This window comes from Leucoraja erinacea, chromosome 8 (genome assembly GCF_028641065.1).
Source record: "Leucoraja erinacea ecotype New England chromosome 8, Leri_hhj_1, whole genome shotgun sequence".
Lineage (NCBI taxonomy): Eukaryota > Metazoa > Chordata > Chondrichthyes > Rajiformes > Rajidae > Leucoraja > Leucoraja erinaceus.
In genome coordinates, this window is record NC_073384.1 from 43,716,850 (window position 1) to 43,739,144 (window position 22,295).

Sequence of the window (22,295 nt, forward strand, 5' to 3'; positions counted from 1 at the left end):
TGAATTGATGAAGTATTGGTGTACTATGGAGAACCACACTGCTCTTGGAAAAAAGTGCCACTGGTTGTTTTACATCCACTTGAGAGAAAAGCTGGGTTATCCGTTTAATGTTTCATCCAAAAACAATGTCTTGGTGCTGCTGTGAAGCATCATCTTAATTAAGTTCACCAATCTCTTAAATGATCGTCAGTTCATCGCTTTCCATTTCAATAACTAACATGTCATCCCTTATCAGATCATCCCAAATTTAAATCTTGCTACGACTTATTGTGCACAATTTATCTTTGATGAGGAATTGGCTAAAGGTTCATATTATTGCGAAGGATTATAATCAGAGATATAAGGAATTTTTTTTCAATGAAAAAAACCCAGCAGGATTTCAAATTGGTGCCAGGAACGGTGCGAAACAGATGCAAGGTTAGTACAGTAATTTTGCAGCGGCAAAGAGAGAAAATGGTTGCTGGGAACAGCATTACATACAACCTTCAAAAACTCACCCAAGATTGTGCTCTAATCACTTCAATGCGAATTTAGCTTGATCAATGCCAGCACAAGGTGGTCATTTCAATTCAGGACCTAAAACATAAATAAGAAAACTTGAGACAACATTCTGAAGTTTTTTTATTACAAAAAAAAGTGCCATGGTCACAGCTTTGATATCCTGTAAAACATAGCATCGTTATGGCTTTTTCCTGATTTTCTGAAGACATTGGATCCATGGCCTGGTAGTCTTCAAGTAGCTTTTATGAGATGAAAGGCCATAGTTTAGAGATACAGCATGGGAACAGATTCTTCCACCCACCAGATCCATGCCAACCTGGACCCACTGCAGTTCGCTTACCGCCACAACAGATCAACGGTGGATGCTATCTCACTGGCTCTCCACTCCACTCCGCTCTGGACCACTTGGACAACAAAAACTCATATGTCAAGCTGTTATTCATTGGCTACAGCTCAGCATTTAATACCATCTTCCCTTCCAAGCTGGTTACCAAGCTCTCAGATCTGGGTCTCTGCGCATCCTTCTGCAATTGGATCCTCGACTTCCTCATTCACAGACCACAGTCTGTCCGTATTGGTGGAAATGTGTCATCCTAGATAACAATCAGCACGGCAGCACCTCAAGGCTGCGTGCTCAACCCCCTGCTGTACTCACTCTATACTCATGATTGCGTAGCCGGACATAGTGCGAACTCCATCATCAAGTTCGCCGACGACACCACTGTTATGGGACGTATCACTGATGGGGACGAGTCACAGTATAGAAGTGAGATCGATCGATTGACCAAATTGTGCCAGCACAATAACCTGGCTCTCAACACCAGCAAATCCAAGGAACTGATTGTGGACTTCGGAAGGGGTAGGATGGGGACCCACAGCCCTGTTTATATCAACGAGTCGATGTTGGAAAGGGTCAAGTACTTCAAATTCCTGGGCGTGCATATTTCCGAAGATCTCTCCTGGCCCCAGAACACCGATGCAATCATAAAGAAAGCACATCAGCGCCTCTACTTCCTGAGAAGATTATGGAGAGTCGGTATGTCAAGGAGGACTCTCTCGAACTTCTACAGGTGCACAGTAGAGAGCATGTTGCATTGTGGCTTGGTTCGGCAACTGAGCATCCAGGAGCGGAAAAGACTGCAAAAAGTTGTAAACACTGCCCAGTCGATCATCGGCTCTGACCTCCCTACCATTGAGGGGATCTATCGCAATCGCTGCCTCAAAAAGGCTGCCAGCATCATCAAGGACCCATACCATCCTGGCCACACACTCATCTCTCTGCTCTGACGTTGCGAGGCAGCAATTCTGCTAGCTGCGCCACTGTGCTGCATTTAAAGGCAATGAAATATTAACCAAATCTACCAAGAAACATAATGACTATTCCCAGTTCTCATTTGTACCTGTCCTTGAATCGCCCAATAATGATTACTATTGTGAACCTGGCTAATGTTTCTTATCCCACAACTGATGTGCTTGAATTGCTCTCCCAAGCAATACTGGTTAAGTTGCAGTCAAACCTGGACATGTATTCTGACTTTGTATTGCTTTCATTGGCATTTGTGGGAGCTGTTCTCGGACTACTCTATAGGTTTAAGGTGAGAGGAGGGAGTATTAAAGGGGATCAGATGGGAAAGTTATTTTTTAAACTCATCGTCTTTCATATCTGCCAGAGCAGGTGGTGCAATCAAATATAATTACTGTGTTTAAGAAGCATTCGGCAGATAATTAAATAGGCAAGGCATTTGCAGTTAGTGTAGACAGGTAAAAACGTTTGGCATGGGCACAGTGGGTTGTACAATTTTATGATTTTTAATTGTTCATTAAAGTATTTCTTTCTTCCTTGCTCATGCATAGTGTGAAGCTTAGAAACACAGAAATAACATATCACCTCTCCTTTTGAATACTAGTGACTATACAAATCTCCAGCAACAGGGTTTGAGAGTCAGCAGATTGTCCCATTTGAAACTGTCAAATCTCAGGAACAAGTGCTCATGTTTCAAGAAATAGCAGACAGTCTTTCACATGTTCAAATGTACTCATCTCAGAGAGTTGAATGGGCTTCAAAATGGCCTCTGTTGCCAAGGGGTCATTCCAAATGAAATATTTGCAAATATCTAATTGTTTAATGAGAGTATTTAGCTTGCCAATGATGCACTTTCAACTACAATAAACCAATGACCGTCTGGGGACACTGCAAAAACACAGAAAATGCTCCAAATATTCAGCTGGTCAAACAGCATTGGCAGGGAAAGAATCAAAGTCAACAATTAACTATAAAGTACAAACGTTGTTTCTCTCATAAGTTGTCTGATTTGTTGGGTATTTACATAGAAACATAGAAAATAGGTGCAGGAGTAGGCCATTCGGCCCTTCGAGCCTGCACCGCCATTCAATATGATCATGGCTGATCATCCAACTCGGTATCCTGTACCTGCCTTCTCTCCATACCCCCTGATCCCTTTAGCCACAAGCAAACACATCTAACTCCCTCTTAAATATAGCCAATGAACTGGCCTCAACTACCTTCTGCGGCAGAGATTTCTAGAGATTCACCACTCTCTGTGTGAAAAATGTTTTTCTCATAGAAACATAGAAACATAGAAATTAGGTGCAGGAGTAGGCCATTCGGCCCATTCGAGCCTGCACCGCCATTCAATATGATCATGGCTGATCATCCAACTCAGTATCCCGTACCTGCCTTCTCTCCATACCCTCTGATCCCCTTGGCCACAAGGGCCACATCTAACTCCCTCTTAAATATAGCCAATGAACTGGCCTCAAATACCCTCTGTGGCAGAGTGTTCCAGAGATTCACCACTCTCTGTGTGTGAAAAAAGTTCTCCTCATCTCGGTTTTAAAGGATTTCCCCCTTATCCTTAAGCTGTGACCCTTTGTCCTGGACTTCCCCAACATTGGGAACAATCTTCCTGCATCTAGCATGTCCAACCCCTTAAGAATTTTGTAAGTTTCTATAAGATCCCCTCTCAATCTCCTAAATTCTAGAGAGTATAAACCAAGTCTATCCAGTCTTTCTTCACAAGACAGTCCTGACATCCCAGGAATCAGTCTGGTGAACCTTCTCTGCACTCCCTCTATGGCAATAATGTCCTTCCTCAGATTTGGAGACCAAAACTGTACGCAATACTCCAGGTGTGGTCTCACCAAGACACTGTACAACTGCAATAGAACCTCCCTGCTCCTATACTCAAATCCTTTTGCTATGAAAGCCAACATACCATTCGCTTTCTTTACTGCCTGCTGCACCTGCATGCCTACAGCCATGAGCCCTTGTCGGTACCATAGTCACTGCCATTGTGAAAAGGACTCTTGCTTCCTGTTTGCACAGCCAGTTCTCTGCAATGCGGCCTCTCCCCACAATGCTGAACCTTCAATGACTGATGACTGGTGTACCATGACACCCAGGTCTCGCTGCATCTCCCCCTTTCCCAATCGGCCACCATTTAGATAATAGTCTGCTTTCCCGTTTTTGCCACCAAAATGGATAACCTCACATTTATCCACATTATACTGCATCTGCCAAACATTTGCCCACTCACCCAGCCTATCCAAGTCACCTTGCAGTCTCCTAGCATCCTCCTCACAGCTAACACTGCCCCCCAGCTTAGTGTCATCCAAACTTGGAGATATTGCCTTCAATTCCCTCATCCAGATCATTAATATATATTGTAAATAGCTGGGGTCCCAGCACTGAGCCTTGCGGTACCCCACTAGTCACTGCCTGACATTCTGAAATGGACCCGTTTACTCCTACTCTTTGCACGTAAACAAAATTTACAGTCTTTGTTAATTTCCAGTGCTGCAGTTTTTTTTTTTTAAATATAAAAGTTTTGGGGACTTTTATAATGCCCAGGCAACCAATTTTAGTCATCAGAAGAGGAATGGTATTAAAGGTTGAAAAAATCCTAATGGCACCTTCAAACATCGACTTTAGCATTTGAACTTGTGTGCACATAGCATTTTTTCAATAATTTTCTAAATTTCTGAATTTTCTAAATACAGCATTTAATTGGCATTTGGGACAGCACGTGGTGCATCTACTAGAGCTGCTGCCCCATAGCGCCAGAGACCCAGGTTCAACCCTGACCTCGGGGTTGTCTGTATGGACTTTGTACATTATCCATGAAACTGCATAGTTTTCATCCGGGTGCTCCATTTTCATCCCACGTTTCAAAAACGTGCAGGTTGGGAGATAATGATAAACAAAACAATCTGTAGATGCTAGATACAGTACCCTCCATAATATTTGGGACAAACACCCATCATTTATCTATTTGCCTCTGTACTCCACAATTTGTGAGATTTGTAATAGAAATAATCACATGTGGTTAAAGTGCACATTGTCAGATTTTATTAAAGGGTATTTTTATACATTTTGGTTTCATCCTGTAGAAATTACAGCTGTGTTTATACATAGTCCCCCCATTTCAGGGCACCATAATGTTTTGGACACATGGCTTCACCGGTGTTTGTAATTGTTCATGTGTGTTTAAATGCCTCCTTAATGCAGGTATAAGAGAGCTCTCAGCACTTAGTCTTTCTGTCTCCTTTGGAAATTTTCACTGCTGTTTATTAACATGAGGACCAAAGTTGCGCCAATGAAAGTCAAATAAGCCATTATGCGACTGAGAAACAAGAAAAAAACATTTAAAGACATCAGGCTTACAAAAATCAACTATTTGGAACATTATTAAGAAGAGAGTATTGGTGAGCTTACTAATCACAAAGGGACTGGAAGGTAAAGGAAGACGTCCGCAGCTGATGACAGAAGAATTCTCTCTATAGTTTAAAAAAAAATCCCCAAACACCTGTCCAACAGATCAGAAACAGTCTTCAGGAGTCAGGTGTGGATTTGTCAATGACCGTTGGCCACAGAAGACTTCATGATCAGAAATACAGAGGTTACACTGCAAGATGCAAACCATTGGTTAGCTGCAAAAATAGGATTGCCACTTTACTGTTTGCCAAGAAGTACTTAAAAGATCAACCACAGTTCTTGATAAAGGTCTTGTGGACATATGAGACAAAGATTAGCTTACATCAAAGTGATGGCAAAAGCAAAGAATGGAGTAGAGAAGGAACTACCCAAGATCCAAAGCAAACCACCTCATCTGTGAAACACAGTGGTGGGGGTGTTATGGCCTGGGCACGTATGGCTGCTGAAGGTACTGGCTCACTTATCTTCATTGATGATACAACTGCTGATGGTAGTAGCATAATGAATTCTGATGTGTAGAGACACATCTTATCTGCTCAAGTTCAAACATATGCCTCAAAACTCATTGGCCGGTGGTTCATTCTACAGCAAGACAATGATCTCAAACATCCTGCTAAAGCAACAAAGAAGTTTTTCAAAGCTAAAAATTGGTCAATTCTTGAGTGGCCGTCAATCACCCGATCTGAACCCAAAAGAGCATGCTTTTTATATGCTGAAGAGAAAATTGAAGGGGACTAGCCCCCAAAACAAGCATAAGCCAAAGATGGCTGCAATACAGGCCTGGCAGAGCTTCACCAGAGTAGACACCCAGCAACTGGTGATGGCCATGAATCACAGACTTCAAGCAGTCATTGCATGCAAAGGAAATGCAATAAAATATTAAACATGACTACTTTCATTTACATGACATTGTTGTGTCGCAAATATTATGGTGCCCTGAATTTGGGGGACTATGTATAAACATTGTTGTAATTTCTACAGGGTAAAACCAAACTGTGCCCTTTATTAAAATCTGACAATATGCACTTTAACCACACGTGATTTTTTTTCTATTACAAATCTCAAATTGTGGAGTACAGAGGCAAATCAATAAATGATGGGTCTTTATCCCAAACATTATGGAGGGCTCTGTATCTAAAATTAAAAACAGGCAATGTTGTGAATATTGTAACTTGATGAGAATGTGTAGGGAATAAAATGGGATGAGTGTAAATGGGTGGTTGATAGTTGAGTGGGCCACAGGGTTAGTTTTCGAACTGTGTCTGTGTCAAGGACAAGGATTTACAAAGTAAATGCTGAAGGATACAAAATACGTTGTTCAAAATAATCTCCGCAAAGAAATCGCTCACGATGTGGTTGTTGACCTCCGCTCAATCCCCCTAGGCCTACGTGATCTCCCGGTTGATAAACACTTTAACTCCCCCTCCCATTCCCACACTGACATTTCTGTCCTGGGCCTCCTCAACTGTCAGAGTGAGGCCCAACACAAATTGTAGGAACACATCTCATATTTTGTTTCGACAGCTTACAATCCAGCCATATGAATATTGACGTCTCTGACTTTTAGTACCATTTGTTTTCCCTCATTGTCCTTTCCCCCTCCCCTCCTATCCCCTTCCTCCTCTTTCCTCCTAGTTTCAGTCCAAAGATAGATACGAAAATACAAAAAGCTGGAGTAACTCGGCAGGCCAGGCAGCACCTTTAAAGAGAAGGAATAGGTGATGTTTCGGGTCAAGAACCGAAATGTCACCCATTCCTTCTCTCCAAAGATGCTGCCTGTCCCGCTGAGTTACTCCAGCATTTTGTGACTAAATATTACTGATTGTATGCCTCCTTGTCACCCTCTCCTCAGCTAACAATGAACCATTCTACATTTCCTTATCATCGTCTGCTTTGATCTGTCTTTTCCACTCCTTACCCTTCTACATCTATATGTCTCCCTCTCCCCTGACTCTCACTCTGAAGAAGGGTCTCGACCCAAAACGTCTCCCATTCCTTCTCTCCAGAGATGCTGCCTGTCCCGCTGAGTTACTCCAGCGGTTTAAAGCGGCATCTGTAGTTCCTTCCTACACAATGTAGCTGTTTGACCAATATGTTTGTGACTGGGTATCATTGATTTTGGATGGGGAGACATGCGGAAATGACGAAGATCAACTCGAGTATTTTTAGGGGAGAAAGGGAAGGCCATATCATAGACACCGGGCGGTGGCGCTTCCTGTCTCCTCAATCCGACCACGTGGACCTGTCAGTTTCTAGCGCTCTCGACAAGCTGCAACATCTCATTCAGGAAACTGACACGACCGACAACTCAGTTGTTGGCTTCTCATTCTCGACCAGGCCTACAATTCTGGGCCCCATTACACAAACTCTTTAAAACATGGTGAACTCTATTTTTTTTTGTTTCCAATCCTTACAAAACAGTTAGGCCACCAATTTGAATCTTAACACAACAAGTACGACATCCTGAAGTAGAAATAAATAGAAAACGATCGAAATTGAACGGTGAACCCCGAGCAATTCCAAAGCTTCAAAAACCAGCGAAATTTTGCAGGATTTCAACTGCTCTTATAAGAAACCGTATTATAGTTTTTATCGTTTTAATTGTGATTACAAATGCCTTGCTGCAATGGAAATAACTTTACACGGAGCGCATTACCCCAAATCAAAAAAAAAAGCGAATACATAGTCTGGAACTGGGGGTGCTGGTGAAATAAGTTTTTTTTTAAAAACAGCCCACCGCGTAGTTTTTAATGATAATTGGCACAAAACTAAGAAAGATTTGTTTTCGATGCGATGCAAAGCAAAGTGCGAGCTCAGCCCCGGCGACGTGAAACGTGGTGCGAACGCTCGCGCCCCGGGGTCGCAAAACTTACGTTCCATGATTCCCGGGGAACGTTCGGCTGCGAACGAAAGAAAAGAGAAACCATTCGAAGCACGAGGGGAGCCCGGCGATTGCCGCGGATCCTATTATATAGTCAGAGGCACACTGCTCCTCCGGCCGCTCATTAGGGACACTTTCGCCACTTCCACACACACACACATATTTATATATAGATATATATACATGTACTCACGATCTTCCGGTGCTGCAGCCCGAGGGGGCTGCTACTTCTATTTCGAGTAATTTATTTACGTGATTTGCTTCCCGGGTGCCGCGCTAACAGCTGCCCCTCGTCCGAACCAAAAAAGCGAGAGAAACTCCAAAGAACGCCACGAAATTCCCTGCTGTTGCCATGGTAACGTGCCGCCGCCTGGAACCCCTCCCCTGACAGCGGCAGATGGCCCCGCACCCGTCGCTTTGTGTGCGCCTGTCTCCCAATAAGGCAGTTCCTCCTGCTCCGCGACAGGACGGAGGGTGTGTAGACGTCAGTGGGTTGTTTTTGGAACCAGGGCGCAGCAATAAAGTTGCTAAAAATCAATTATTTTTTAAAATAATTTCGTTTTACGTCTTTAAAAAAAAGAGGGGCTGATGGAAACAGGGCAGTGCAATCCGCGCATATGCATTTGGCAGGAGAGGCCAACCAATGATATCGTGGTCTCGGGGTTCCTCCGCGTCATTTTGGCGGTAAAGCCTCAAGGTTTTGTATGGAAATTATGATCATGATGACAACGAGTCGCTGATTCAGAGTGCAATACGCTTAAGGGCATTTAAAGAGTTTGGGATGGGCTGACATTTTCAATTTTCAATGTATCGCAGGTAATGTGGGATTCCCGTCGATTAATTCACTTCATTTACACACAAAAAAAGTATTAAAACGTGTTTTGATGCATCTCAACGATGAAGGCACACGCACGAGAAAGGCTGCAGATCCTCCTGTCGATGTGGCCATGTAAGTACGTCTTTCTGGAGATAGCAAGTTCCATGCAGTCAACAATCCGCCGAGTATTTTTTTGCGGGGAAAAAATCAGCATTTGTTCACATGCCAATGATTAATATTTAAAAGTGAGAAAAACAGAGTTTATGAACCTGTCGAATGACAAAAAGTAATAATGCGCGTAGTGTGTGTATTCGTAATTGCATGGTTTACATTTGAATTGTGAAGTGGTGCAAAATGAACCTTTCCCTCAGTTTTCCTTTACGTTGGTAGAGACTTGACTAACCCCAACACTTTCTGGGTTTATTGCAGATTTTAAGTAATTGCAGATTTTTGAAATATTGGAGGGAAGAAGGAAGTCTTGTCTTTCATACAGTAACTTTTAGGATTTCTGGATTTTGGGCACAACAGAGTTTTTATAGTAATCTAAACACTTGTCATCCAGGAAAGTTGGCAATTAATTTCTTCACAATGCCAACAAAATGACAATGACTAAATAATGCATTTGTTTTGCTTGGTAACGTTTAAATAATGACTTCATCTATAACCATTTAAGGGAACAGATTGGGCCTCGATTTCCCCTCATCCTGTTGTGTCTGGTGATTGGAAGGAAAATAGGCTTGGGTTTACAACAGGTGGTAGAAATGCTACCATCTGCTTTATACCCCCATGATATGAATTACACCCTGTGTTAAATTTACATTTTAGTGTTAAAAGGACCATGATTGTGGGCTTTCGAACGGTATTAAAATACTCAAGTTTCAAGATGAATGGCAATTTATAAATGTAAACTCCCTTTAATCTCCTTTATTATTTAATGGATATTTCATCTTTTCTTGAAAGGAACAGATCGTGCTGATGCATCAACAGACCTCTCATCCAGGTATCATTTTTCATACCTGAATCCCAGGAGCTAATTGCAGAGGAAAAAAATTGGTCACCCAGAAAGGAGAAGAGCATGTCAAATTGGAATGCTCTTTTAGAATGCACAGATGATGGGATGAATAACTCGCTACTCTGCTCTCATTTAATGGCAACATTGCAGGTGAGCCTGAAGCCGTCTTAATGCAGACATATGCATTCACAACATGACCAGGAACTGATATTCCCCTTACCAACTCACCAACCTTTTGTCATACCAAAGGGTATTTCAAGCGGGAAAACATTGTAACTATTCTCGACTTGGCTTCATCCTGTATAAAATTTAAGATTAAGATTAAATAAAATGTAAATTGTGTTAATTTGTTCAGTCAATAAATTTGCTTTAAAGAATTACACTGAATGATATGCGCGTTCTGTGGACCTGTTATTTCCGATTACAATCGCAACCCGGTGAGCTGCGTATTGAGAGAAATGTTGTGTGTTACAAGGAGTGGAAGAGTCCTGTAGCTTTAATTGCCTATAAATCTGATGCATTCCCATCCCACTGACAACCTGATACAATGAGCATTGTTAATCAGAAAGAGAAGAGCCTAATTTTACAGTCTGCGCTTTCGGGTTGAAGTGAGATACCAGTACTAGTACATATAGCCTAGTTCATTTAAGAGCGAATACGCTAATAAAATACTCCATTAATGAAACCAGTTTCTCTTGAGGGTTTTTTTGTTTGTATAGTTAATTTTGCCTCTGTTTTGTGATTTTAAGAGACTTGTTGAATTCCATAGTTAAGTAGCAGCAAATGAAACCTCAGAGAGATGTGATTGCAGTGGAGAGTGTGCAAAGGAGATTCATGAGAATGTTACAGGGCAAAAAATAATTACCAATGAAGATTTAAAAAGTACATAAGTTTGGACCGTTTGAATTGGAACAACTGTGCTATGCAAAGAAAATCATGGGATGCCTAAATAAGTAAAGCAGGCGGAACTATAATCTCTGGTAGAGAGATGGAACTTGTTGCCAGAAAGGGTGATACAAATAGATACTTTCATTATCCTAAAAAAGTACTTGCATGTTACTTGAACCATGTCAGACCAGTGCTACAGACCAATTTCAAGTAAGTGGAATTGGGCTAAGTAACTCTTTATTTTGACCAGTGTGTTCGCAATGGGTTGAAAGGCTTCCTGTGTCAGTAATTCTCTTCCATTGTAAGTTTTCTGTGAGGAGAAATAATAGTTTAATGAGGTACATTCAGTGTCTATAGATAACAGTCTCCATTGTTGCCAGAGGTGTGATAATGTGTTCTATGCTGAGTTCTGGAGTACGGTTTGCAATGTTCTTTAGGTCGTTGAAACATTTCAGCAATATGTAAAATTTATACGTTTCTTTTGACTTTAAATATGGAGACGTATCAAAGTTAAGATCCACATGAACTGGGATCTCTGGACTATTCATTAATCTAAATAACCAGTCCATAATCTTTCAATGAAGCCCAAACATGTTGGCATTTTTCTCCATCGGCTTCATTGAAAAGTTACAAAAATCTGCACCAATATTTAAAAACTCCTCTCAATCTCTGTGGTACTACAGACAACAATATGGGCTGAGTTAATACTCATTCCCGACCTATCCCCCTCCTGACCCAGAAACGTCACCTCTCTGTGTTTTCCAGTGATGCTGTCTGACCCACCGAGTTACTCCAGCACTTTGTGTCCTTTTTTGGGCTGAGTTAATGCTCTGTTTAAAACAACAACATCAGCACACAGGCCAAGTATTTGGGAGTGGTACAGCTGCCGTCACCACTGACCAGATTCTGTGCTCCATGACACTGTCACTCTATAACTGATCTTTTCTTGTTTCAATCGCTTAGTACTTGGAGTCATGACAACTCCTGCCACTGCCTTCCTATCCTCTGTTTATGTAATAATGCTACTTCCCCATTTCATTTTATATTCTTTCTTTTCATTTACAGTTTCTTTCAAAATACTCTCATCTTGCAATAATGAGAAGTCATTTTCACATCTTACTTAATCTATTCAGTGTAGTCCTATCGAGCCCTATTGCAAGTAATAGTAAGTTATTCATAGGTGTTTGTATTATTCTTTCTCTTTTTGAAATAGTTTGCCACTAATTATAATTTTGTCCAGAAATCAAAAGTGTTTCATGAACTGTGAAGGACCTTGAGATATTCTAACATGAAAGGAACCACAGAAATGTTCTGGTGATTCCTTCCGAAGGGTCAGTAGGGCGGTAAGCCTTGGACTAATTCGATCAACTGTAAACCTGTCTAATCTATTCCATTCTGAACTCGCAGATTAGAACACCACCATTTTGATGCTTGCCTTTATAAACAAGCCATTGCGTATAAGAATTGAGATGTCAGGTTTCATTTGTACAAAATGTTGGTCAGGCCACACGGGGAGTATTGTGTGCAGTTTTGGTAGGCAAGGAGGTTAGGGAATCGTTAAGGAAGTGATAAGGAATGTGTATCCGACAGCGGAATCTTGTTGGAACTGGCAAAAATTGCAAAGGGTGATCCGCTGAATGTGGCGGCTTGTGGAGTGGAAGGAAAGGAACAGGGTTCATGCTTTGTGCAGAAGGAGAGGGGTAAGAGGAGAGTTGCGGAAATAGATGAGTTGCAGTCACATGCTCTATCCACCATGAAGGAGAGTATGGCTCGGGAAGAATCTAATCAAGTTCGCAAACTTCCGGTAACCCTTACTTTCTGTCTGTATCAGAATTGGACATTTCTGCTGGTCATCATTTTGTCTCAATGTTTTGTTTTCTTTGTATATTGCAGCTTTCTAGGTCGGTCCCACAACCTGACCTTGAGTAATACATTGTACAGACACTGAAGCTTAATATGATTTCAACTGCTACACAACACTGAGTCATCTGGAATGTTACTTAACGTCTGGTCTCATCTCCAGAGATATTCTGTTCAAGCAGGAACTGCAGATGCTGGAAGATCGAAGGTACACAAAAATGCTGGAGAAACTAAGCGGGTGCAGCAGCATCTATGGAGCGAAGGAAATAGGCGACGTTTCGGGCCGAAACCCTTCTTCAGACTGATGGGGGGTGGGGGGGAGAAGGAAGGAAAAAGGGGGGAGGAGGAGGAGCCCGAGGGCGGGGGATGGGAGGAGACAGCTCGAGGGTTAAGGAAGGGGAGGAGACAGCAAGGGCTAACAAAACTGGGAGAATTCAAAGTTCATGCCATCTGGACGCAAGCAACCCAGGCGGAATATGAGGTGCTGTTCCTCCAATTTCCGGTGTTGCTCACTCTGGCAATGGAGGAGACCCAGGACAGAGAGGTCGGATTGGGAATGGGAGGGGGAGTTGAAGTGCTGAGCCACCGGGAGTTCAGGTAGGTTATTGCGGACTGAGCGGAGGTGTTCAGCGAAACGATCGCCCAACCTCCGCTTAGTCTCCCCGATGTAAATCAGCTGACATCTAGAGCAGCGGATGCAGTAGATGAGGTTGGAGGAGATACAGGTGAACCTTTGTCGCACCTGGAACGACTGCTTGGGTCCTTGAATGGAGTCGAGGGGGGAGGTGAAGGGACAGGTGTTGCATTTCTTGCGGTTGCAACGGAAAGTGCCCGGGGAGGGGGTGGTACGGGAGGGAAGGGAAGAATTGACAAGGGAGTTGCGGAGGGAGCGGTCTTTGCGGAAGGCAGACATGGGGGGAGATGGGAAGATGTGGCGAGTGCTGGGGTCACATTGGAGGTGGCGGAAATGGCGGAGGATTATTTGTTGTATTTGCCGGCAGGTGGGGTAAAAAGTGAGGACTAGGGGGAGTCTGCCCGACAGACTTCTGACCGACATACACTACAAACCAACTGACTCACATATCTGGACTACACGTCTTCCCACCCTGCCCCCTGTAAAGACTCCATCCCCTACTCCCAATTCCTCCGCCTACGCCGCATCTGCTCCCAGGATGAGACGTTCCACACCAGGGCATCGGAAATGTCCTCGTTCTTCAGGGAACGGGGATTCCCCTCCGCCACCATTGATGAGGCTCGCACCAGGATCTCATTCATACCCCGCAACACTGCTCTCTCTCCCCATCCCCGCACTCGCAACAAGGGCAGAGTCCCCCAAGTCCTCACCTTTCACCCCACCAGCCGGCAAATACAACAAATAATCCTCCGCCACCTCCAACTGCACCCGCTGAGTTTCTCCAGCATTTTTGTGTACCTTCCAGAGATATTCTGTTCCACACCTCAAAATCTCTGCTATCTAAAACTGACTTGTATTCTCTCTTTCCCTGTTCTGTGGAAAGAATGGATCCTAACCTGTAGAGTGTTTCATACCTTCATTTACTTTTACCACTGTCAGGATCAATATGTGAGATTGGCCGGATGCAAAATAAATATACACTTATTCCGTCACTTAACTGAAAACTCTCAAAAACGTATTTTAAATATCCTTCTGCTTAATATTGTTATGGTACTGTGGAATGTGCATTTTCTAAATTGATTTTTGTCCTACCTTCTTTTCTTGACAGTAGAAAGTTTCTTCCATTAAGCTTAACCAGTAATGAGAGGTAAAACCCAGTGTGCTTACCCATTCCCCAAGAAATGCTGAACCGCATGTTTAACAGTTTACAAGATGGTATGGATACAACTTTAAAGCAAGTGGGAACATGCACTTAGATGCACGCTTATTTTTAACCCTATCCTTCCAACCATAGAAGGCTTTCCAATTTAGTTTGTTTTTATTGATGAGAGAACTTTAATTGAACAATCTGCCTGTAATAAGTTTTTTTAACATTTTGGATTTGCACTTGATTTATTTTGCCCTCTATTTGTGTAGAATAATAGGTAGGCCTGAAGCTGACACCCTTCTGCTGAAAGTCCAGTTAGTACTTTGCCCATTTCCTAATAGATACACGTTTGGAAGTTTTAATGTTAATTACCAAAATGAAGGGAGACGTAAAATGCTGGAGTAACTCAGACAGTGTGACCTGCAATTTTCACTTTCAGCATCTTATTTTAAAGACTATGTGACAAGTGGGAACAGGGAAGTAGACTATTATCTGAATGGTCTCCGAATCTGAGGAAAGACATTCTTGCCATAGAGGGAGTACAGTGAAGGTTCACCAGACTGATTCCTGGGATGTCAGGACTTTCGTATGAAGAAAGACTGGATAGACTCGGCTTGTACTCGCTAGAATTTAGAAGATTGAGGAGGGATCTTTTAGAAACTTACAAAATTCTTAAGGGGTTGGACAGGCTAGATGCAGGAAGATTATTCCCGATGTTGGGGAAGTCCTGAACAAGGGGTCACAGATTAAGGATAAGGGGGGAAGTCTTTTAGGACCAAAATGAGAAAAACATTTTTTACACAGAGAGTGGTGAATGTGTGGAATTCTCTGCCACAGAAGGTAGTTAAGGCCAGTTCATTGGCTATATTTAAGAGGGAGTTAGATGTGGCCCTTGTGGCTAAAGGGATCAAGGGGTATGGAGAGAAGGCAGGTACAGAATACTGAGTTGGATGATCAGCCATGATCATATTGAATGGCGATGCAGGCTCGTAGGGCCGAATGGCCTACTCCTGCACCTATTTTCTATGTTTCTATGTGATATCAGTAACAGCAGCATTGTGAGCTTTAATGATCTAAGCACTGCAAATCCCAGTGGAAATAGTTCTCTCTCGTTAGAGTTGCTGCCTTACACGCCAGAGACCCTGGTCTGTACAGAGTTTGTACGTTGTTCTCCCTATGACCATGTGGGTTTTCTCCGGATGCAGTAGTTTCCTCCCACACTCCAAGACATACAGGTTTATAGGTTAATCAGCTTTGGTAAAATTATAAATTGACCATAGAATGTAGGATAGTGCCAGTGTACGGGGCGATTGCTGGTCGGCGCAGCCACGGTGAGTCGAAGAGACTGTTTGCGCACAATATCTCCATGGTAAAGTCTAAAGGAAGTGGAGGCTTTTGAGAGGATGGAAAGAGGCTCACACAGCAAGTTGCCTGGTTTGGAGATGTGCAAGACAAGTTTTTAACACTGAGATTGGGGGGGTTCCTGGAACATGCTACGAGGCGAGGTTGTAGAACCAGATATGATAGTGACTTTTAAGAGGCATTTAGACAGGAACATGAGCTGGTAGGGAGTAGATTTATACAGACTACATGCAGGCTGATGGGGCGATGTTGATTGGCATCACGGTTGATACATTGATGGGCTGAAGCGCCTGTTCCTGCGCTGTACTGTTCTGTATTCTAAAATGGGTAATAATACTCAAAGGCATTTGTGTGGCTTCACTGGAATGAGTGCACAAGCATCTTCAGGTCCTCTGTGTCATTTTAACACCAACTACATATTGTAGCTTTAATCTGACACATTTGTAGTTGAACAGGAGTATAATGATTGTTTTCATCACAATCATTTTCTTGTCTATTACACAGAGGTGCTCTGTTTCCTTTTCATGGCAGAATCATCTAAAACCTTTGAGATAAATGTGCACATGCAAAATGTCCATCAAACATGAAACTCAACAATAACAAGTTGCCTGGAAGCTGGAAACGCATTATCTTCTAATATATCTTTTTTGATAAAACCTCCTCACAGCAGACAGTGTTGTACGTAAAGAGTGTAACCTGTGTCATCAAGTGACATATAGCTAATGTATTCATTTTCTTTCATGTGTACCAGCAACAAAAATACAAACACTAAAGAGATGACTTAACAAAACAAAACAAAAGCAAAAAAACTAACTGTGCAAGATATTGTGTTGTTGCTGGCAGTAGGCTTTAATCATGTCGCAACTTGGTAAAATCTCCTTGTGGCAAAGTGATAAATAGCTTTAGGTATTGTTTACAATACTTACAGGTAATTAATGATATCAGTAAGAATGATAAATTGGTAGTATGTAAAATGTATACTTTGACTATTGGTTGTGATCTTCATCCCATGAGTAATTAAGTCACACCAAGCAGGAAATCTGGGAATCCAACTGTTCATTTAGTTGAGGTTCAATCAGTACAAAATTAATGGCCAAAATCAACTTTTTGGTTAGGATCGAAGGAAGTTATAGAACCTTTGCAACACAGGAGTCGATTTAGTCCATTAAAGGCATAACTGCTGCAAATAGAGTAATATCATACCCTGCCAATTCCCAAGTCAATCTGTAAATCATTCTCTCTGGTGTCCACTTCCTTTGGGAAGGCATGTTGAGTTTTTTTTAATCCACCACCTTTGCAGGCTCGAGTTCCCCATCAAAGCATTCTCAGCATTGTTTTTAATTACTCGTCACCTCAGCGCAGATGTGGAAGAACTATCTCCATTGAACCTTGCACACTGTACGTAACTATAAACCATTGCAGTGCTATTGTTTCACTACCCATTGGAAGTATTGCCCAGTTGATGTACAAGCTGCAATTATATGGCCTGAATCTTTCCAGGTTGTAGATGGTTGGTGACATAATGACGTGGTGAGGTGGGGATTGCAGTTGTTCATGGGGCATTGTAACATTCATCAACCCACATTTTTCTTATTATGAGCTCTAAATCTTGACTTGAATAGTTGTACAGTATTTGCTTACAGAAGCAAAATGGTACTGAGACAGAATTATATGATGGGGATCTATGAACTTGTCCTACAAATAGCCCTGATGAACAGACGTAAATTTAAACCAATCCCTCTCTGTAATTTCTGAGGAAAATAATTGATTCAGGAATAGAGACTTTTCACAGTCTCAACGTATCAACGAATTGTGTTTTGAAATGTAGGACCATATGCAAGTGACATAAACATTAGTGGTATGGTGGATAGAGAAAAAGGTTGTCTCCGGTTACAACAGAATATGGATCAATTGGAAAATCGGGTAAATTAGTGGAATTTAACTCGTTCAAGGTGATGTATTTTGGAAAATTAAACCGGAACAGGACATACACAGTGAAAAGCAGAGCCTTGGGGAGTGTTATTAAACAGAGGGACCTTGAGGTACATGTACATAGTTCCTGAAAATGGCAACCTAATAGACAGGGTGGTGACAATGGTATATGCCATGATTATATGAAACATTTAAGTATAAGAATTGGATATTCATGTTATAGTTGTACAAAATGTTGGTTATGCCGCACCTGGAACATTTTATGAAGTTCTGATTGCCAAACTAAAGGAAGGATGTGATTAAGCTAAAGAGGGTGCAGAATACATACACAAGGATGTCACCTGGATCGTAAGACTTGTTTGGAGAGATTGGGGAATGGAGGAGGTTTAAAGGAGATCTGAGAATGTTTCACATAGAGTAGTCTGAATGAGCTGCCATAAGAGGAGATGGAAACAGGAACAGTACCAACATGTAAGAGGCATCTGGACGGGTACCTGAATGAGAAAGGCATATAGTGGGTGATGAAATTAATGCAGGCAAGTGTGATTGCTATAGATAGTCATGCTGGCTGGCCTGTCTCTGTGCTGTGTGAACACTTTGACTCTGTTTGCAGTGCAATAGTCTGAATCTCAGCTATGCTTGAATGTGCAAAAGACTAATTGTCTGTTTGCTGTTAGCAGCCTTGTGATAGCCAATATCAGATCATCATTGGAGCATGAACACCCATCTTGGGCAGACGGCACATACGGCAGAAGCCAATGACTCTCAAGGAAGTAGAAAAGAAAATAATCCTAAAAGAGGTGAGGGAATCAATTGAAGTTTTGGAAGTACTGAACTTGTGTTCCAATCACTCAGTGGCCACGAGTATCAATTGCTACCTTGTTACGTTCAATAATGGGATGACTTTGTTTTCTTCTCTGCATATACAGACTCTGGATGCGAGTTGGAAAATTTGTCCAGATGACCATTTTTTGCATAACAAATGAAAAATAAATAAATAAAACAGAAAACTGCACATGCTGTAAATCTCCTGATTCAGGATCTGGACTCTCAACAGCAACTGTCCCTTTGCCCCCACGGATGCTGCTTGACCTGCTGAGTTCTCCCAGCAGCTGCAGTTTCTTGTGCCTATCAATTTCAGTGTGACCTTGCTGTGAGTATTACAGATTTATGTACATTCGTGTTTCTACTATACCACGTTTAGAGTAAATGCAAAATGAAATTCATCCAGTGCCATTTCTCCATGCATTTTATGGAACATTACAACCAATCTTGATCTGCCTCTTTCTAGGTTGGGGGTTGGATGAGTGACTGGTTGTTATTTAATTTTATCTCCTTGGTTCTTATTTTATTTCCAAGGGTCAATGACGGGGAATGTTGCCGACTGGACTGCTCCGGACTGCAGGAATACATGCTGATGGACGCACTGAAGCTTGGTGCAGCCAACACCAAGGCTCTGCGGGGGACGGCCACTGTTCAGGGTCCTTTTGCAGCTGGACATTGGGGGGCAGGGTGTTATGAGACACCCCTCAAATGAAAGAAAGAATGTCACCCCAGGGGGCCACAGGAGTGGAAAGAGTGCCAGGTGAAATATTTGTGAACACTACAATACGACGCAAATGAATGTATTAATAACCTCCGAGAATGTCGGGAGAATTTTTGCACAGTTCTTGTTTTGTAGGTATTTTTTATTCCGAATAAAGTTTTATTTTAATTTATGTTTGTTAATCTCCATGGTCAACGGGCATTGATATCAATTATCTCAAGGACTGGATGAGTCTCCCATTGCTCTCCTTTCTAAATTCCTCTAATTTTAAACAATTCCAGTTGTACTGGAAACAACACCTACCTCAATCCATTGATTCATGATTACTGCAAACCTGAACAGCCTCATGGAGTAGAGTGTATTGCAGGTTACAGCTCTATATTTAGAAGAAAAACACAAGGAGAATGAAACCTCAAATGTTTCACAATGATCTTGGGCTGTGTTTGCATTGGGCTGTTGAAGGAATATTCAAATACTTTTCCCTCTTCAGACCAAGGCACTAAGTCCTTTAAATGTGAATGAGTTAGAGAGTTTAATAGACTGTCTGTGAGAGCAGGAAACAAAGGAATAAAGAGAAAGAGGACACATATCTAGTCAAATGATTTAGTAGATCACAGCTGGAGTGCAAACAAAAGAAACCAGCAGGAGTGGCACAGGAAACAATGACGTGAATGACATTTTACATTCCAGACCAAACTAATTATCTGGTTCTTACTAACTGAAAATCTATGCTCTGTGGAAAGTAGAGGGATGGAAATCAAAGCAAGAGACTTCACAGTTTATTTTGATTCTGGTGCATCCAATCACATTCCTTTTTACAGTTCTTTCAGCCCACAGTGATGCCAAGACCAACTAATCTGACTGCACATGATCCATATCCCAGCATATCCACATGCCTATCTAAAAGCCTCTTAAATGCCACAATCACATCTGCCTCCTCCACCACCACCTCCAGCAGCAGTGCCCACTGTGTAAAAAAAAACTTGCCCCGCCTGTCTCCTTCAAACTTTACCCCTCTCACCTTAAAACTTTGCCCTATTATAACATTTGATATTTCCATCCTGGGAAAAAATTTCTATCTATGCCTTTCATAATTTAACATCTATTAGGTCTCCCCACAACCTCCACCATTCTAGAGAAAACAAACTAAGTGTGTCCAATCTCTCCCTGTAGCTAAAACCACCTAATCCAGGCATAAATCTGGTAAACTTCTTCTGCACCCTTTCCAAAGGCACCACATTCTTCCTGTAATGTGATAACCAGAATTGCATGCAATACTCCAAAGATGGCCTAGCCTAAGTTAGATTAAGTTGCACCATGACTTCCTGAAGATACAAGAAACTACAGATGCTGGCTTACAAAACAAGACACACACAGTGCTGGAGTAATGTAGCAGGAGAACAAGAATAGGTGGCATTTAGGGGGAGGAGATGGATAAGCAACCCGTGGAATATGGGTGTTCTACTATACCAATGGAGTCTATAGCACGTTTAGAGTAAATGGAAGTACAGACACAGAAAGGTCAGTATGGGAAGGGGAATTCCACCTGGGTTACAACCCATTGCTATAAATATTCCCCAATTTTTTTGTAACTAGCCCCCCCCCCTGAAGATAGACACAGTGCTGGAGTAACTCAGCAGGTCAGACAGCATCTCTGGCGAAATAGGATGGGTAACATTTCGGATTGGAACCCTTCTGCAGGCTGAAAGCAGAGGGGAGGGAACTGGAGGTAGGAAAGGTAGAGAACAAATCATAGTGTGTTTAAAATAGGTTGCAATAATGCATGTAGGAAGGAACTGTAGATGCTGGTTTACGCCAAAGATGCTGTGTAACTCAACGGGTCAGGCAGCATCTCTGGAGAAAAGGACTATATAATGTTTTGGGTGGAGACCTTCAGACTAGATAATGCATATATAATACAATAATGCATTTGGTTTAAATTCTCTTATGTTGGTTCTATTAATGTAAATCACTGATACCGAGATTTAGAAAAAGAGTTCAGTACACATGCATTAAAATGAAGAAGGATCTCGACCCAAAACATCTATCTATGCTGCCTGACCCACCGAGTTAACCCAGCACTGTGTGGCCTTTTTGTGTGTTAGCTGACATCTACAGTTCTTTTGTTTCTACATTAAATTACATTTAAAGTTGAGTATGTTTTGTGGTAAAAGGCAGCTCTCACCTATACCAGGAGATATAAACTGCTGCCTTCCTGCTGTGACGGCAACATTCATTATTTCTGGCCCATGTCCGACAAACTATGGGAATATAAATGAGAATGTTGATGGAACAACACAGATAAAATACCACTCTATTGACGCCTGTGGAACATAGAGAAACTGCTTTGGTTCTCTGTTAGCAATTCTCTGCTACTATAAGTATCCAAATTGCAGCCATCTTTTTTTATCTTTTATATGTACAGTAGACTTTAGACTTTAGAGATACGGTACGGAAACAGGCCCTTCGACCCATCGAGTCCGCGCCGACCAACGCACCCGTACACTAGCACTATCCTTCACACTAGAGACAATTTTTAACCAAAGTTGTAAAGTCAATTAAACTACAAAACTGCATGTCTGTGGAGTGTGGGAGGAAGCCGGAGCACCCGGAGGAAACCCACGCAGTCACAGTGAGAACGTTCAAACTCTGTGCTGCCCTGATTCTTCTATTTTGGTATTTGATGTTTTAAAATTGTGCACATTAAAAATCTGGGTGAAGAGTCATGGTCAAAAGTCCCAGCCGAGGTTGAAAACAAGAGGAGTGGCAACCCAGTAATTTATCTTGGGGAACTTTAAACTCTGGCATAAAATGTCCTTTGAGTGCCGACAGGCAATGTTTGTGCATCAGGTACAGATAAGGGAAATTTGGCTGCTTTGGACTTTAACACTTCTCTCTATAGTGGGCAAGGCACCACCAGTCTCAAAACTCAATAACAATGTTTTTGTTTGAGTGCTTGTTGTCAAAACAGTGTGCAAAT

At 42.1% G+C, this 22,295-nt stretch overlaps 1 protein-coding gene and 1 long non-coding RNA gene across 14 annotated transcripts in view; one reads left to right on the forward strand and one right to left on the reverse strand.

The window, feature by feature from the left end:
- The window catches only part of LOC129699628 (forkhead box protein N2-like), a 52,193-nt gene extending 43,652 nt beyond the window's left edge, over window positions 1-8,541 (reverse strand). Inside the window, exons 1-2 of one of the 3 annotated variants that reach the window (XM_055639597.1) lie at window positions 8,311-8,539; window positions 498-576 (exon numbers count right to left, since the gene is read on the reverse strand). The gene's annotated coding sequence lies outside the window, so the exon portion shown is untranslated. Of the gene's footprint in view, window positions 1-497; window positions 577-8,109; window positions 8,257-8,310 lie in introns of those variants that run through there. The other 2 variants (XM_055639598.1, XM_055639599.1) reach the window with 2 other exon arrangements.
- Window positions 8,542-8,597: 56 nt separating this feature from the next.
- LOC129699629 (uncharacterized) lies at window positions 8,598-20,177 on the forward strand. 11 transcript variants are annotated; one of them, XR_008723890.1, is made up of 7 exons: window positions 8,598-9,066; window positions 9,895-10,096; window positions 12,728-12,902; window positions 17,666-17,760; window positions 18,447-18,569; window positions 18,699-18,922; window positions 19,129-20,177. It is a non-coding gene; the product is annotated as an uncharacterized LOC129699629 (long non-coding RNA). The 11 variants fall into 11 exon arrangements; XR_008723891.1 differs by having other exon boundaries at window positions 18,450-18,569; XR_008723889.1 differs by lacking the exon at window positions 17,666-17,760 and having other exon boundaries at window positions 19,129-19,505.
- Window positions 20,178-22,295: the final 2,118 nt, after the last annotated feature.